The following is an 18,227-nucleotide window of genomic DNA, read 5'->3' as shown; positions in this document are numbered from 1 at the left end:
GCGATTAGACTTTCCCATCTGGAAACTGCGCGGTTCTATCGCGTCCCTTGACCCTGCCCCCCTTGCCCGCTTTAATCCACCGGGAGGCTAGTGTTTTCTGAGAGGTGTACTGTACTCTCGCGCCCACCCCGGAGCTCCTGGGCGTGAGGCTCTGTTCTTCCAGTTAGAGTGTAGGCCCTCAGGGCGCGGCTTTGTCCCCTCCTTCAGCCCGCTCGGGGTTCCCAGGGGAAAGTGGGTCTACGCCAGAGAGCATCGCATCAGCCGCTCCTCTGCGGCTCTCGGGGGCGCCCGCGTTGGGTGGCTGCACCGAAAGCCTGCAACGCCCCGGGGAAGAGAGGGGAGGAGGTGCGGCGCGAGAGCCTGAGTTGCAGGGAGTGGAGAGAAGCGACGGGAAAAGCTGGGATGGCCATGATGGGCGGAGCTGAGGTGCCCCTGCCATTTATGTGTTAAGTGTGCCCTCCTGTTTACCACAGTCCCCCACTACTCTCCACTGATTAATGTCCGCCTTCTTAATCCATCTACTTTACCTGTCTGGCCCGTAGGCGTTTGAGATTTCAGTCTGTGAATATCTTCACCTGGTTTGGACAAAAGGGGTCCCTGCAAACATTAAGTTCCGAAAGTGCAGAAGAGTGCTGTTGCCTGAGCTGGCCTGCTTCTCTGCACGGGTGGATTTCCAAGAATGGGATCTGTAAAGATGAAGGCTGGGAGGAAGCCGCGTGGGGTCTTCAAACTTGTAATCTCTCAGGATGTGGCTATGACTTTGAAGAGGGAAGGGGAGGAACTTTTTAGTAGATTCCAGAATTCCAAACTGAAGGCCTTTCTTGATCTTGGAATCTCAAGGATGTAGTTCTAGGATAAATTTTACTTTCATGGAAGAAATATTACCTGAGACAGGCCACTAAAAGGGGGAGGGGGGATAGAGTCCTATGAGACTTTGGAGTGTATTCTTGTCTTTCTGCTTTATGTCATGTAAGGTGGCCAGGCCCTTCCACAGCCTGGTCCTTGGTTCCTCCTCAGAAGCTAAGACCTGAGCTGCAGGGACTCAATTCTGAGTTCAGTGGACTCAGAAATACCTGGTAATGTGAAGGATGGAAGAGTGCTGACATCACTGAATGTTCTCCGCCAGCCAGTGTGCCAGGAATTTTGCATAGGTTTACTTCCTTCTGGCTACTCTTCAAGGTGACCTTTATCCCCATCTTACTGATAAGAAGCAGGCTTAGCTGCAGCACCCTGCATAAGGTTACTAGCAAGCAAACACATTTTCTTTCCTCACTGCATAATTCTACTTAGAGCAATGAGACTCTCAAAGTCTTATTAATTTCCATGTAGCCAGAATAAAGGTAAGTGGGCTTCAGAAAGGTTTTGGCCAATAACAAAATGGCCGGCTGGTTTGTAATTCAAAGAATCAGAGGTGATGGGTTTGAATTGTGTCTCCTGCCACTTACTAAGCCTGAGGGGATAGCAACACCTACTCCAAGGTCATGAAAGACTGAGTTGGTGTGTGTGAAGGTGCTTTGTACAGATGTAAGAGGTTAATGTCATCACTGGCCTCTTTCAAATAGGTATAGCTTTGCATCTACCATCAACAGCGAATGAGTCAGGTTTTGTGATGAGACTGCCCGCAGTATCCTTTCACAGGCCTCCAGGCTGCCCCTTGGGAGTGAGAGTATAGCCCTCTTGACTGTTTGTGCTACCAGGGGTTAACCTGACTGTGGCTAAGTGTAAACAAACACATATAGTTAGAAGCTTTTCTGGGCTGTGGCTCTAATGTCACTTTAACTGTACTACCAAAAGCAAAATCACTTTTCTTTTTACAATTTTTATTTATGTATTTTTGGCTTTGCTGGGTTTTCATTGCAGTGCATGAGCTTCTCATTGCAGTGGCTTCTTTTGTTACAAAGCAGAGACTCCAGAGAATGTGGGCTTCAGTAGTTGTGTTGCACAGGTTTCATTCCTCCATGGCATGTGGAAGAGTCCAGGAGCAGGGATCAAACCCATATCCCCTGCGAGGCAGGCAATTTTAACTGATTTTAACCCCTGGACCACCAGGGAGGTCCTTGCCTTTCTTTTCCATTCTCCAATAGAAGCAGTAATCCAAAGGCAAACACACATAGAGCAGAAGAGGGTGAGGCAAAAACCTGAATCATCCATCAAAGGGGTAGTGGCCCTGGAAAATCTAAAGTGAGCTGCATTTTGCAATTGCTGAATAGCTTAGCATTTCAGAGATTCCATACTTAAATTCCCCCATGAGACTTGGGCCTCCCTGCCTCCTCTTTTTTGGCATACCACTCCATAGACCCAAATATTTGGCTTTAATTATTTTAGCACAGAGTCGTACTACCAAAGAGTAATCTTGGCTGAGTCACAAGCCACATCTCCTTCCAGCTGGCCAGGTCTCCTAAGCGAGTGCTTTGCCCTATGCAAGGGGGTGTGTATTCATTTTACTATAATGGCAGATTCGGGCACTGCAGACACATTGTTCAGTTATCCCCAGATTTTCCCTTCTGCCACATCCTCTGTGGCCTCTCTGTGGCATTTGGCAGTGCTCACTACTCGGATTTCAAGGACTCAGTCTTTGGCCTTCTGCTGTTCCCTCATAAACTCATTTTTAGGTATAATATCTCCTAGAGGCAGGGATGCTTGTGGTAAAGAGCTCTGGTTTTGCATCACGGTTCTTCCTAGCCATGGGACTTTGAACAAGTCACTGATGCTTTCAAACTGTGGTGCTGGAGGAGACTCTTGCGAGTCCCTTGGACTGCAAGGAGATCAAACCAGCCAATCCTAAAGGAAATCAGTCCCAAATATTCATTGGAAGGACTGGTGCTGAAGCTCCAATACTTTGGCCAACTGATGAGAAGAGTGTACTCACTGGAAAAGACCCTGATGCGGGGAACGATTGAGAGCAAGAGGAGAAGGGGATGACAGAGGATGAGATGATTGGATGTTATCACTGACTCAATGGACATGAGTTCGAGCAAACTCTGGAAGATAGTGAAGGACAGGGAAGCCTGGCGTGCTGCAGTCATGGGGTCACAGAGAGTGAGACACAACAGCAAAATTCTGTTGAACAACAAAATTTGCTGAACCTTAGTCTCTTCATCTGTAAAATCTCAACAAAACCATCGACCTGAGGAGTCTCCAAACCTTACTGCTCTTTAGAAATACCTGGGAACTTAAATTCAGATTCCTAGGCATTGCCTCCAACCCATTGAATTTAGATTTGAGAATCCTTGACCTCCTTTTCATGAGATTACTGTGAGGCTTAAATGAGGTTGTGTGTACAAAGTGTGGTTCACAGTGCCTCCATGTGCATGCTCAGTAAATGATGGCTATTAGAAGTAGCAACTTCTTTTGTTCATTCATTCAGCAAATATTTACTGAGTACAAGGCACTGGACTAGGTGCTGGGACTCTGCTTCCATGGGACTGGAATTTTAGCAAGAGAGATAAAGATTAAGCAACTAATTACACAGTTAATTGTTAATTGTAACTGTGACTGGTGCTCTAAACTGGTGATCTAGAGGAGAATACAAGATGCAATGGGGCATGTATTAATAAAAGACCTGACCTATGTTGTTGATTCTCAAATCCCTATTTCCAGTTTCCAACTCCAGACTCACATATCCGACTGCCTTTTGGGCATCTCTTCATGAATGCTTGTTGCCCTTTAAGTGCTGTTATTTAAAAGGCAACTTTTTCTTTCCCTCTAGCCTCTCCCCCTCAGACCACTTTTTGATCTTAATTTTTCTGTCCCATTTGTTCCACTGCTTGTGCAATTCTTGCCCTGACTTCAACTGTTGAAATCCCTAAGGCCGGAGGGTGGGATGTTCAGAGAGAGCAGCACTGAAACAAGTATACTATCAAGGGTGAAACAGATCACCAGCCCAGGTTGGATGCATGAGACGAGTGCTCGGGGCTGGTGCACTGGGAAGACCCAGAGGGATGGGATGGAGAGGGAGGCGGGACGGGGGATCGGGAAGGGGGGGAACACATGTAAATCCATGGCTGATCATGTCAATGTATGGCAAAAACCACTACAACACTGTAAAGTAATTAGCCTCCAACTAATAAAAATAAATGGGAAAAAAAAAAGAAATCCTTAAGGCCCAAATACTGCCTCCTCCTTGAAGCCTTCCCTGATATTTCCAATGCAAAATGATCCTTCCTTCTCATGAACTCTCAGCCACTCAGTCTTTGCAATACTCACATGACTCACAGTCACCTCCCATCTTCTGCTGTAATTATTTGTGTATTTGTCTAAACTGAACTAGAAGCTTCTTGAGCACAACTATATCTATGGATCTCTCAGCATCTGTCACAGTACTAAACACATGTGAGGAAGAAAAAATGGTTGATTTTTTTCTCCTGTACAGCCACTTGGGAAAACTCTGGCATGATACCAAGGATGCAATTCATAAAAGAAATAAACTTGGCTTCATAAAATTTTTAAAAAATCATTTGCTCTGCAAAAGACCTATTTAAGAAGATAAAAAGACAAACCAAAAATTGGAAGAAAGTATTTGCAAGTCATGTATCCAACAAAGAATTTGTATCCGTAGTATATAAGGAACTCTAAACACAGCAGTAAGGAAATAAACATTCCAATTGGAAAATGGACAAAAGACTTGAGCAGACGTTTTACCAAAGGGAATATACAGATGGCAAATAAGCACATGACAAATAAGTTCAGCATCACTAGCCTTTGGGGGAATGCAAATTGAAACCTCAATGATATATACTTACTAAAGTGGCTGAGACAAAATACTGACAATATCAAGTGCCTGCAAAGATCAGAGCATCTGGCTCTCTTATTCACTGCCGGTGGGGCTGTTAAATGGTACAGCCACTCTGGAAACACTTTGGCAGTTTTTTATAAAGTTAAAAATACATTGACTGTGTGACTCAGCAATCTCACTCCTGAGTATTTAGCCTAGAAAAATGAAAACCTGTGTTCACAGAAAAATTTTATGAATGTGCACAGCAGGTTTCTTTATAATAGACAAAACCAGAACACAACCCAAATGTCCTTCAATAGGTGAATAGATAAACTGTGATACATCCATCTAATGGAATGCTATTCAGTATTAAAAAGAATCAACTCTTGATAAATAATTCTCAGCAACTTGGATGAATCACAGGGGCATTATGCTGAGTGAAAAAGTGCTCTGTATTACATGACTCATTTCTATAACATTCTTGAAATGACAAACTTGTAGTGATGGAGAACAAATCAGTGGTTGATGGATTAGGTTGTGGTGAGGATTTGGCTGTAAAGGGGTAACATGAAGGTTGTTTTGTGGTGGGGGAACAGTTTTGTCACTCAAGGTTATAAGCATGATAAAATTCATAGAATGAAAGAGGAGAGAGAGAAGCCCTGTGAAATCCAAATAAGGTCTGTGGTTGAATTAATTTGTTGTGTCAGTTTCACTTTCCTGGTTTTAATAATGTACTAAGGTTATGTAAGATGTTATCTTGAAGAATGAGCTGGCTGGATGCATGGTACCTGGGAACTTTCTGAACTGTCTTTGCAACTTCTTATGGGTCTTAAACTGCTTCAAAATAAGAAATAGTTCTTTGAAGATAATTAATATATAAAAAATAGGCAAATGTTCTTTGGAGATATATAATGAAGTATTTAGGTTTGCATTGTCATGATTTATATAACTTACTCTTAGATGGTTTGGCAAAAAATAGTACACACACACAGATGCAGGGTAAGTAAAGCAAATATGGCAAAAAGTTAACAATTGGTGAATGCAGATGTTTATCGTGTAAGTCGTGCAATTTTTCTGTAGGTTTGGAAATTTTCAAAATAAAAAGTTGTGAAGATTTATTAATATGTAGATAGGTAGAAAGATAAAGTAAGCAAAAAAGAATGTATTATCCAAATCTGAGATTGAACTAATGACCTTCACTCTAATGCTCCACCACCTTCATTTAATCACTGAGTGCTCTTCCCCGCCCTCCCGCCCTCCCGCTCAACAACAGGAAAATCCTGCTTATTCTGAAGTAACAATGACAACAACAAAATGTCAGAATTTACATTCTGTTGGGAGTATTTTAAGTGCTATACTGAAACCTCGGTGTCACCACGTGTGTGCTTAGTCGCTAAGTCGTGTCCGACTCTTTTGTGACCCCATGGACTGTAGCCCTCCAGGTTCCTCTGTCCATGGAAATTTCCAGGTAGGAATACAGGAGTGGGTTGCCATTTCCTTCTCCAGGGGATCTTCCGGACCAGGGACCAAACCTGGGTCTCCCTCATTGCAGGTGGATTCTTTACCATCTCAGCCACCAGGGAAGCCCAGTGTTACCATAGACAATTAAATATTTACTGAACCCTGGCTGTGTGCCAGCTGCTGGAATTATAGCAATGAATATAGCTACAAGTGATAAAAAGTATCCTTTTCTCAGATTAATTTTTGAAGTAAATATAGACTCGTATGTGTTTTATACCTGTTCTACATCTTTAATTTTTTACTTCATAAATTGTAGCCATTTACCCACATCGGTTATATAGACCTGTTTACTTCTTTTTATAATTCAGTATGGTGTTCGGTTAGATAGATGTGCCGTAAGTTGTTTCATCAGTCTCTTGTTGGACTTTTACATTGTTTTTAGTTTTTCCCCTATTAAAAATACTCTAATTTTTACACTAATTTTTTAAAAAACAAAATACATTTAAAAAAAGAAAATACATTACCTGAAAGAGAAAAATATGTATTACCTGAGTGAAATCCAGCCTCCACCTCTACTTTCCTTAAACAGCCAGCCATCCAATATTTATTGAACACCTGTTGTGTGTCCAGCTGCATGTTTGTGCTGTTTGTGTAGGAGAAGACATGAGATGTGGTCATTACCTCTGAGGAACTTGCAATTAGTTGAGGAGTTATGGCTAATTTGAGGTCATAACTTACAGACATAAATACATAAGGCACTGTGTATTTGACTGCAGGCCATATGTGCTGTGTACTTCAGCCCATATCCTTCCTGTATCTGACTTTATACAGTCATATTTGTTCAGCTGAGTTTCTTTAGCCTCCGTGAAAAGATGCTTGCATGAGCATATCATTAAGACAAGTAGGGAAGATTATGCTCAAACTTTCTGGAGAGGCGTGATTATTATATTTTTTTAATAACAAAGACATGTGAAAGAACATGACAGCAAGCTAAATCATATACCTATTTGTCCTCTATCTATAAAAATTAAACTGTTTCTATCTACAGGAAAAGATAAAAAAAATAGCTGCGAGTCCTTTGGTGTGGCTCAGTTGATGGTGACACATCAATCTATGTGAATGTAGTATTGCTCACAAATTGGTATTTATGCAGATTTGCATTGCATTGTTTGATGCACAGTTTTTTGTCCCCTTGCATTTCTTCTATATTTTTGATTAGGGGTTTCTTGGTGACCTTTCTTATTTAAAAGTAAAATAAAACCAAAGTTTCTATGTTTTGGCCTTAGCAGTCTCCTGGTGACTAAGCTGATTCAGAAGACTCTGTGTGTTGTGTACTTTTCTCTCTCATCCTTTTTCCCTTCCCAGAATTAGCTCTTCGTTTACCTCTTCTAAATCCAAGTATAGGCTGAACCAGAGTTGCCAGGGCCCCAAGAATAGGAGAAGGGCTTCCCAGGTGGTGCTAGTGGTAAGGAACCCACCTGCCAATGCAGGAGATGTAAGAGACACAGGTTTGATCTTTGGGTCAGCAAGATTCCCCTGCAGGAGGAAATGACAACCTACTCCAGTATTCTTGTCTGGAGAATCCCATGGACAGAAGATCCTGGCGGGCTACTGACTACAGGGTGGCAAAGAATCGGACACAACTGAAGTGACTTAGCACGCAAGTATGCAAGGAAAGGAGAAACAGGGAGGTTTGCCTGCTCAGTTACACTTCAGGACCTGAGACAGCTCCTCAGCGTCCCGGTGTGCGCGCCTACTTTCTAGACCTCATGCTGCTGCTGCTGCTGCTGCTGCTGCTAACTCGCTTCAGTTGTGTCCGACTCTGTGCGACCCCATAGTCGGCACCCCACTAGGCTCCTCTGTCCCTGGGATTCTCCAGGCAAGAATACTGGAGTGGGTTGCCATTTCCTTCTCCAGTGCATGAAAGTGAAAAGTGAAAGTGAAGTCGCTCAGTCGTGCCCGACTCTTAGCGACCCCATGGACTGCAGCCTACCAGGCTCCTCCGTCCATGGGATTTTCCAGCCAAGAGTACTGGAGTGGGGTGCCATCGCTTTCTCCGCTAGACCTCATAGAATGTCAGAATGGAATCAAACTTGAAATGCCATTTGGTCCACCTCCTGCCTTTTGATGATGCCTAGAGAAAGAATCCCACTTAGCAAATATTTCAGAATTATTAACTACCTGGCTGTGGGAGATGCAAAGGGCTTGGAGAGCTTCCCCTCCCACAGCATTTCTTGTATCTACATGTCTGCTGATGCCAAAAAAGAATCCTTCAGTTCAACTCAGCAAGCTTATATGGATCAAATTTCTTCCTCCCTGGAAAGAGATACCTTGATACAGGTATGCTGTGTGAAGGGGAATAAAGGGACTCCAATTTGAATGAGAAAATAATTCCTCCTGAGGGCTTGTCTTGAAGAGGACTAGAGGAAGAGAGCACAATGCATTGAGAAAGCAGGAAATGGCAAAAGAAGTAAAGAGGGGGCATTCAAAGAAGTCTGGGTCTCTGAAGGCAAATGTGGTGAGCTTCACACTGTTGACACCAGTGTACCCTGAACACACAGTCAAGAAGTCTTCCACTTTCTTAAAAGAATAGAGCTCTGTTGTTCCTCTTCCAAATACATATAGCAAGACTCACTAGATTCATTTTCAAAAGATATTTATGTAATGATTTAATGTCTTTTGTCTTCATTGTTTCTCACAATAAACTTGGAAGGGTCAGGTTTTGGGGGGCTTTTTTTTTTTTTTTGGCCACACTGCCTGACCAGCATGGGATCCTAATTAGAATTGAGATCCTAATTTCCCAAATAGGGATGAAACCTGTGCCCCCTGCAGTGGAAGCACAGTTTTAACCACTGGATCATCAGGGAAATCCCAGAAAGAGTTTTATTATTTTCATTTTGCAAATGAATAAACTGAGACACTGAGAGGTTGGATATCTTGCCCAAAGTGACACAGCTGGAAAATGACAGAGCTGGGTCTTGAACTCAGTTTCTGTGACTCCAAGCTGGTGTTCTTTCTATCACACGGCACCCCTAACAGAGTCTTTGTGAGCATGTGCTAAAATATATATATCGTGAATTTTACTGCTTTCACCATTTTAAAGTGTACAATTCAGAGGCATTAATTATGTTCACAATGTTGTGTGATCATCCCAACTATCCATTGCTAAAACTTTTTCATCACCTGAAATAGAAATTCTGTAACCATTAAGTAATAACTCCTCCCATCCCCCCAGACTCTGACCTGTGGTAACTTCTATTCTATGTTCTGTCTCTTTGATTTTGTCTGTTCTAGGTACTTTATATGATTAGAATGATAGAATATTTGTTCTTTCGTGCCTGGCTTGCTTTATTTAGTGTAATGTTTTTGAAGATCATCAGCAGGCACCAGAGCTCCATTTCTTCTTAGAGCCTAATAGTGTCTTATGGTTGCAAAGGACAGATTCACCAGAAGTAATGAGGGGTTACTGTAAGCAACCTTACAGAATGAAGGAAGACAGAAATCTCAGTACAAGGCTAGAAGTTCAGCAATAGCCATATGGTTGGGCTTACTGGGGACTTAAATACAGTTTAGAATCTGATCAGCACAGCTCTAGGGACCAAAATATTTCATTGCCCCTGTAGTGGCAGTAATTTGCTGTTTTCTGATACTTGGCCATTTTGCCTTTTTAGTAATCTGCTTCCTTAGCTCCTGTATGGTCTGGCACTACTTCTTACTTCTTACTCTCTGAAAACCACCTACTTCTTACTCTCTGAAAAGCAATGCTCAGGCTTTTGCTGACTCCAGATTTCTACCATTTCAGTGATATGCTATCTCTTATCCCTATATGTGCTTCATCTCCTGTGCCTGCTGTCAACTGACAAGTCTTCCTCCAAAAATTTGATTCTCTTTTCTTTTTTTTTCCCCGCTAGAACAGAAATAAAATTTAATTCATTGAAAAGTGCAGCAGTGAACAGGGTCCTTCGAAGGGCATTTTCTAAGTCAGATGACTGAAATGACACAGAGCCAGGGCAGAAGAACTTCCAGGAACAGATGATGCAAACACAGGAATTCCACAAATTCAGTTTCTGATTGGCCTAGTTAGTCTCCAATCATCTCATATCATGCCACCTCATAAGCCACTTACCTGCCCAGAAATTAGGTGCCCTTGAACCAAGCATCTTCCCTTGCTCTGATCACTTGTTGCCAGAGTAATAAGTTGCATGCTATTAAAGATGGCCTACTTCTCTTTAGAGGAGGTTGAGAGCATGGCAGGCAGGCACCTAGAGGGTCATTGAATTCATTCTTCTACATCAGCTTTCACCCTCTGCCATGGCACTATCTATAGTATTTTAACCCTTTCTCCTGAATCTACTTCTGTGACTTCTCAAGTCAGGGAACAGAGTTGTAAATGTGTGGGTTAATGTGTGCTATGCAGCTGTTTCTACACATATTTTAGATTATTAGGTGTATCTTGGAGATATTGGGGTTTTGGTTCCAGGACACTGCAATAAAGTGACTATCTAAAACTAACACCACAATAAAGCCAGTCCCACAAAGTTTTTGGTTTCTCTGTGCACAGACAGCCCCCGCTTGCTGCAACTAGAGAAAAGCCTATGCAGCAGCAAAGACCCAGCACATCCAAAAATAAATAAAATAAAATAAAAAAATCTGTACTGGGAGAAACTTAGCAGGACAAATGACTGAGCACACACACAAAAAAACATGCACAGATATATTATATCGCCCATGCACTGCAGCAAAGAGTAGCCCTCTCTTGCCACAACTAGAGAAAGTGTGCATGCTGCAGTGAAAATCCGAAACAACCTAAATTAATATATAAGAAAAAATGTACTTTAAAAAAGACTTTAAAAAATGTACATACCTTAATTTACAATATTGCTCAAAATGCTAATCACCATCTGAGCCTTCAGTCAATCACAATATTTTTTGCCTATGAGAGATTTTAAATACTATGAGAATTACCAAAATGTGACAGAGAGGTGAAGTGAGCAAATGCTGTTGGAAAAAATGGCCCCAGTAGGCTTCCTTGATGCAGGGTTGCCACAAACCTTCAATTTGTAAAAGATAAATAAATGGATAAAAAAACTACAAACAAGAAAACAGTATCTACAAAGCACAATAAAATGAGGTATGCCTGCCCAAATAATTGCTATATGGTAACATGTAGTTTGGAGTTGCTTGTAATATCCCCGCTGTGTGTCCCAGCTACCTACAGTTTCTGAATGGATTGTTTTAAGATTGGAAATCTGTTTTCAGTCCTCTTGCCAAGTTGCAGTAACAGGAAGATATTCAGAACAGGGTACTCGGAAATGTTAGCAAATCCATAAGGTGGATTCCACTTCATGCATACTGCAGGAAAAAGGCCTGAACTATGGGAACCAGGCCATTCCTCGTTAGGTGGCTGTGACAGAGAATGCAATGCTCACATAAATATCACATCAATACCCCTCTTCCCATACCCTCACTGGGGTATGTGACTGGGGCATGTGACTAATTCCGGTGAAGGGACTGTGAGAGGAGGTGATGCATGCTCTCCACATTTTCTCTTCCTAGAAGGTACAAGTTGAATTGGCAGAACCCACAATAGCAAGACTGGATCCCTGAGTTATCATCTGGAATGGTGTTTCCCTGGGGAGGTCTCTTAGCCTGCAGAGGACCTTTTGTGAGTAAGAAATAAACCTCTATGGGTTAGGCCCTGGAGACTGGAGTGTGACTGTTCCTGCAACATGGTCTAGGGTCTTCCTTACTGGTACAGTCACTGACCAACAATGTGAGCTTGTAACAGTATCTTCAGTCTTCATCTTCCTCTTCGGAAACATGAGACTTGCCCCATGTAGTCTCAAAGTTCACCTTCGAAGATTCTCTGATTGTTAGCTGGTCATGTCATGTTGACTTTACCTGAGTGAGGTTTCTGTCCATTTCTTTCCATTCTTACTGCCATTGAAGTGTATTATTTCTCTCACTCGAGTCATTTCAAAAGCTTTCTAATTGCTCCCCATGTCACCAGACTCATAAATTTCAGCCTTCCAAGTTTCTCAGTGTAGATTATGTCTTCTTCTTCCTCAGAAGTCTTCACGAGCTGCCCATTGCCTACTGAACAAAATCCATGTGATGTCTGACATTTGAAGTCCTTGATAATCTGTGGTTGGTTATTTGTGCAGAGCTCTCTCGTCCCAACTGTACTGTGGGCTCCTTGAGTTTCAGAACCATGCATGTCTGACTCAGTGTATAGCCTCCCACACAGTTAATGACTGTTGACATGGAACATTAAATATCTTCAAACTAGGAATGAAACCCTAAGAAAGTGATAGAAACCCCCCGATGAATTTCAGTGGTGGTGTTTGGCCGTGGCATGACTGTGTTGTACGCAGTGGAAACATGCTGAGTAGCGGTGTGGTAAAATCTGCATCCAAGGTCGATTAAAGACTGCCTGAAAGGCTTTGTGCAGTAAGGGAGGTGAGGAAGTAACAAAAGCTGTAAGGCAAGGCCCCTGCCCTCCAGGGGATGAGGGGCGTCGGGGGACATGTGTTCAGGAAGAGGTCTGCTTAGAAGAGAAGAGGAGTCCTTGAAGTGGCTTCCTGGGGACACAGCAAAGGAATACTGGTTATTAGGGCTGGCCCTGGTACAGTCCTCCCTGCAAGAAATGCTGTGACTCACACCCCACTGGCTTCATCCCGAGCGCCACAGCGGACCCCGAGTGGGCACAACACCCAGGGAGGGTGGGAAAAGGAGGAATTGGAAAGGGGGAAGGAAAGAGGGAGAGAAGGGACGTGACGAAGAAAATCAGAGTAGAGGAAGTACATTACCACAGAATCTTCACATTTATATCCTACCTCCTAGTTCAAACAGCATTTTCACAAGAATCCTGTGAAGTGGCTATCAAATTTTCATTCTGCTGATGGTAAAAAAGGAGAGGTCAAGTGATTCAGTCACAAACCTAGGCTTCTAATGTGGAAGCAACAAGAGGAAGTACCTCAGCTCCTGTGCCGTGCAGTAAATTATGACTATTTGGGATTATGACCCGGAGGCTAAAGTTAATATCTGTGAGCCCATACTGATGTAATTAAAAGGCTGAATAAATAAACAGTGGGGAAGAAGGAAGAAAGAAGAAATCTCCCTTACAGAAGAATTCTAATTAATACATGTGAAAGGAATGAGAGAACCAGCAAATCACATTTAGAGCACCACAGGAATAATTGCTAAGCTAAGATCTACTAATGAAGGTAATATTAGTGAGCAAAAATTTAGGGAGAAACCTGATATTTGCATGGCCTTAAAGTATCGACTCCCAAATATTTAATTATCTTTATTTTTAACATGTATCCGCGAATGCTTGGAGACTCCTCCCCCCACAAGTAAAGCTTAATTTCTCTCCCCTTATATGTGGGTAGAATTAGTAATATGCTTCTAACAGAGCAAGAAGAGCCGGCCAGGAACCAAATAGGAACTCTATTAGTCTCTGTGAGCCATAGTCTCTTTCACAGCAACTCACCTCTGCTGTTGTAGCATGAGAGCAGCCACAGATAATATGTAAAATAATGAGTGTGACTTTGTACCAATAAAACTTTATTTACAAAAACAAGCAGTGGGCTGGATTTGCTGAATAGCATGCACGCATACATGATCAGACTCTTTGTGACCCCACGGACTGTAGCCCACCACACTCCTCTGACCATGGGATTTTCCCAGCAAGAATTCTGGAGTGGGTTGCTATTCCCTCATTCATGGGGAGCTTCCTAACCCAAGGATTGAACCTGCGTCTCCTGCATTGCTGGTTGGATTCTTTACCACTGAGCCACTGGGGAAACTCCCTGGAATAGCATATAGAAAGGAAAAAATAGTACCTTTGCAGTGGAGAAACCCAGCAGATACCACCTTAACCAAGTGGTTAAAGTTAACATTGCTAGTAATGTCATATTGAAGTGATGTCAGTGGAGCAACAAAGGAAGGAACACCAAAAGTTGATCCCTTCAATATAGTAACAAAAAATGCAACAAAAACTGTCAGGGTCAACTTTTTCAGAACACTGGACACTAACTAAAAGCCTCCAACAACCAGGGGAATGCTTTCAAGGAACACCAGCTGTATTTCAGTGAGAATAGCAAGGCTTTGTGATGTTTTAACTTATCCTGGTCCCATCCAGGGTTGGAAGTAGCCTTGAAGAAAATAGCTGCATTCCCTGAATGGGTGTTGGGGACAAAGGGAACAGAATGGATTTTATTTACAAGAAATTGTGATCATTTTGAACTATTAGGTGGCTCCCTGAAGGACTGGCTTAAAGGACATGTCTTAATTTGAAACCACATGAAAAAATAAAGAATACCATTTAAGGTAACTCCATAGGTAGATATAAAAGACAGTATAAATGTACTTATTGCAGCTCTTTGTTTGCTCCTCTTATTTAAAAGATAACTATATAAAGCAATAATAATAAATTTGCACTGATGGGCACACAATGTATTAAAATGTATGATAACATTATAGTACAAAGAAGGGGAGAGGGAACGGAGGTATATGGGGGCAAATTTTTTGTATAATGGTGAAACTAGTTGGCATTAATCAGAACCAAATTGTTATAGTTAAGAAATTCATTGTCATTTCAGTTGTAACTGTCCAGTTGTATGTTGTTCATAGTCCAAGGACAAAAAGAAAGTAACTAAAAAGATATAGTAAACAGGAGAATGAGAATGGTGCCCTAGAGCATAGCTAATCAACATAGAAGACAGTAGTGAAAAAATAAGAGGAACAGAAAAGATATACAACATATAAAAAACAGATAGATAAAATTCCTACCTTATGATCAATTACATTAAATGTAACTGGATTGAACATTCCAATTAAAGGGCAGAGAATGCTATAGTGGATTTTTTAAAAAAATATGATCCAACTATATGCTATCTAAAAGAGACTCACTTTAAATTCAAAGACAGGACTAGGTAGAAAGTAAAAGAATGGGAAAGATATCCCATGCAAATAGTAACTAAAAGGGAGCTGGAATGGCTATCCTAACATCATACAAAATAGACTTTAAGACAGAAGTTATTATAAGAGACAAAGAAGGACATTGTGTAATGATACAGAGATACTACGCATATAAAGTACTGGGGGTTAGGACTTTTAACACATGAATTGGGAGGGGAGGTGGGTGCACACTTCAGTGTGTGAGAGTGACCTTGGGAGCCTAGCACAGAGCACCACAGAGATGCAGAGCAGTGAGCGTCCTGCAGCAGCAAGAGGCAGGCATGTGTTGGGCTGTGCATGAGGGTTTTCATCAACCACACATGTAACAGTGATAGAGGCAGCTGCTCCCCTAATCAGGTTGTCTGGTGAATGGAAATATTTCTTCCATTCTCTGTCCTTAAATCACTTAGAACAACACTGCCCCCTTTGGTTTGTATAAAACCAGGGATATACGATATCAAGGGGAGAAAGGGCTATCGGGCTTTCTGTTTATCTGGCATGTGGGTGATCAAGCTCGGTTTCTTTTGAAAAGTAGAAGAGATGTGACTTCATGTGTCTTCTAGGCTGGTGATTCTGGTTGTTACAGGTCTTGCTGGTTACATAAATTCAAACTGGGCTTCTGAGACAAGATGGCTTTATATCTTTTGTCACTATTTCTGTCTGTCTTTCTTTTTTTGTTTCTTTGGAGAGCAGGGTTAGGATAGTGGAAAACCAGAATTTTAAGGTAAATAGAAGGGCCCTTATCCTTCAGAGAGGACTGCTCCTGTGTATCTTAGTATCTTGTAAAATGAGACCATGCCCCCTCCCCACTCCCCACAGATATGTGATTTTCTCATCATTTGAGGCAGTTTGCTTCTCAACCTTTTCATCCTCATTACTTCCTCTCAGTCCCTATAGGTGGACACATGCTGATGTCATGGTTTAGTTGCTAAGTCATGTCCAACTCTTTTACAACCCCATGGACTGTAGCCCGCCAGGCTCCTCTGCCCATGGGATTCTCTAGGTGAGAATGCTGGAATTGGTAGCCGTTTCCTTCTCCAGGTGACCTTCCTCACCCAGGGATGGAACCCGCTTCTCCTGCATTGGCAGGCAGATTCTTTACTAACTGAGCACCAGGAACACATGCTGAGTGGTCTGTAATTAATGTGTAATGGTCCATCATTTCTATTGCTCAAATACATTCATTTTTAAGAAATTATTATAATTAGGATGGATTATTCTTGCTCTAGGATCTCATGATTAATGATTTGGTGCATTTAAAGTCCCAGATATGCAGGCAGTGTCAGGCTTTCAAAGGCTTTTTCCCTCCTTTATTTCCTCATTTAGAATAATGTATTCCCTCTCTCATAAAAATAGCTTTAAAGTCATAGATATATTGTAGATAGATTGTAACTACTCCTTCAAAGATTCTCTAAGAAGTAGGGCTTTTTTTTTTTTGCTGTGATGCAATGATGTATGGCTTGCGGGATCTCAGTTTCTTGACCAAGGTTTGAACCCAGGCCACAGCAGTGAAAGCCCAGAATCCTAACTGCTAGGCCACCAGGGAATTCCCAGGGCTCTTAGAGAAATGACTCAAACTGAACTTCTACCCAGCCTTGTGAAAAGAAAAAAAGCTTATTTTTTTCCTCCCATTTCTTTGTGCTAATTCTTTTGCTTTTTAAAAAATTTAACTTATACTTCCTATTTCTCATGTTTCCATACAGCCATCAAATATTTTAAGAATTATTATTCATAATTTTCAATTTTAATAGCCACCTTATAGCCCATCAAGTTGGTGTAGTTTACTTAGTCATTCCTCAATAGCTGGACATTTAGGTTTTTTTTCCTTCAGTTTTTACCACTGGAGAAAACATCACAGTGAATACTTTTTCCCATTATTTTCTTCTTTAGTTGTTTACTTAAGTCAAACTGCCAGAAACAGAATCACTGTTTTAAAGTCCACAGACATGCGTTGCAAAGTTCTTTTCTGAAATGGTTGTGTCAGTTTATCTTTTGGAATTTATTAGTATGTTGATTTTACTATACTCTCACCAACATGAAACATGATAGTTTTAAAACTTTGCTACCTAGAATATATATTTTATTCCTGACTTCTTATTTTGAAATATTTCAAGTCTTCAGAAAAGCTATGAGTGACACAATGAACGCTGCGTTCCCTTTCCTTAGATTGAATTAACATTTTGCCATATTCGCTTTAACTCTGTATACAGATGCATATACACACATACAGCTTTCCCTAAACCACTGAGTTGTAGGCGTCATGACACTTCACTCCCAGATACTTTAGCAAGTGTCTCCCAAGAAAATGGATGTTCTCCTATATAGCTGCAACATAATCATCACCCTTGGGAAATTTAACATTGATACAAGGCTGCATTTGGTTTATATATCTCTTCAAACCACTTACAGCTATGACTTTGGGAAAGTCACTTAATGTTTCTGAGGCTCAGTTTTGTTATCTATAAAACTGAAATAATATGCATTTGCACTAAAGTTCCATTAGAATTATTAAGATGATTGGCATGTTTTAAAAGTACCCAAAATGCTGTACTTGGCTCACATTTTGAATTCAGAAATGTATAGCTTTTGATGCTCAACATTGCTAATCCTCAGAGAAATGCAGATCAAAACCGCAAAGAGCTATCACCTCACACCTGCCGGAAGGCTATCATCAAAAAGACAATAAATAAGAAATGTTGGTGAGGATGTGGAGAAAAGGAAACCCTCATGCACACTTGGTGGGAGTGTAAATTGGTGCAGCCACTCTAGAGAACAGTACAAAGGTTTCTCAAAAGACTAAAAATAGAACTACTAGTGATCCAGCAATACCACTCTTGGGTGTGAATATATATATATGAAGAGTATGTGCTCAGTCATATCTGACTCTGTGACCCCATGGACCCATGGGGTCATATCTGACTCTGTGACCCATCAGACTCCTCTGTCCATGGGATTTCCCAGGCAAAAATATTAGGGTAGGGGGTAGATTGCATTACCTCCTCCAGGGGATCTTCCCACCCAGGGATTGAACCCATGTCTCCAGGCTTTCTCCTGGGAAGCCCTAGATATACATATATAGGCCTTCATT

The 18,227-nt window shown here is 41.6% G+C and overlaps 1 protein-coding gene across 1 annotated transcript in view; it reads left to right on the top strand.

Annotated features, from left to right (window-relative positions):
- NT5C2 (5'-nucleotidase, cytosolic II) overlaps positions 1 to 18,227 on the top strand; it is a 149,490-nt gene that overhangs the window by 384 nt on the left and 130,879 nt on the right. The gene's annotated exons all lie outside the window — the stretch shown is intronic.

Source organism: Odocoileus virginianus, chromosome 7, assembly GCF_023699985.2.
Source record: "Odocoileus virginianus isolate 20LAN1187 ecotype Illinois chromosome 7, Ovbor_1.2, whole genome shotgun sequence".
NCBI lineage: Eukaryota > Metazoa > Chordata > Mammalia > Artiodactyla > Cervidae > Odocoileus > Odocoileus virginianus.
Note: the sequence above shows the minus strand (reverse complement) of the source record. Positions and strands in the feature narration are given on the sequence as shown.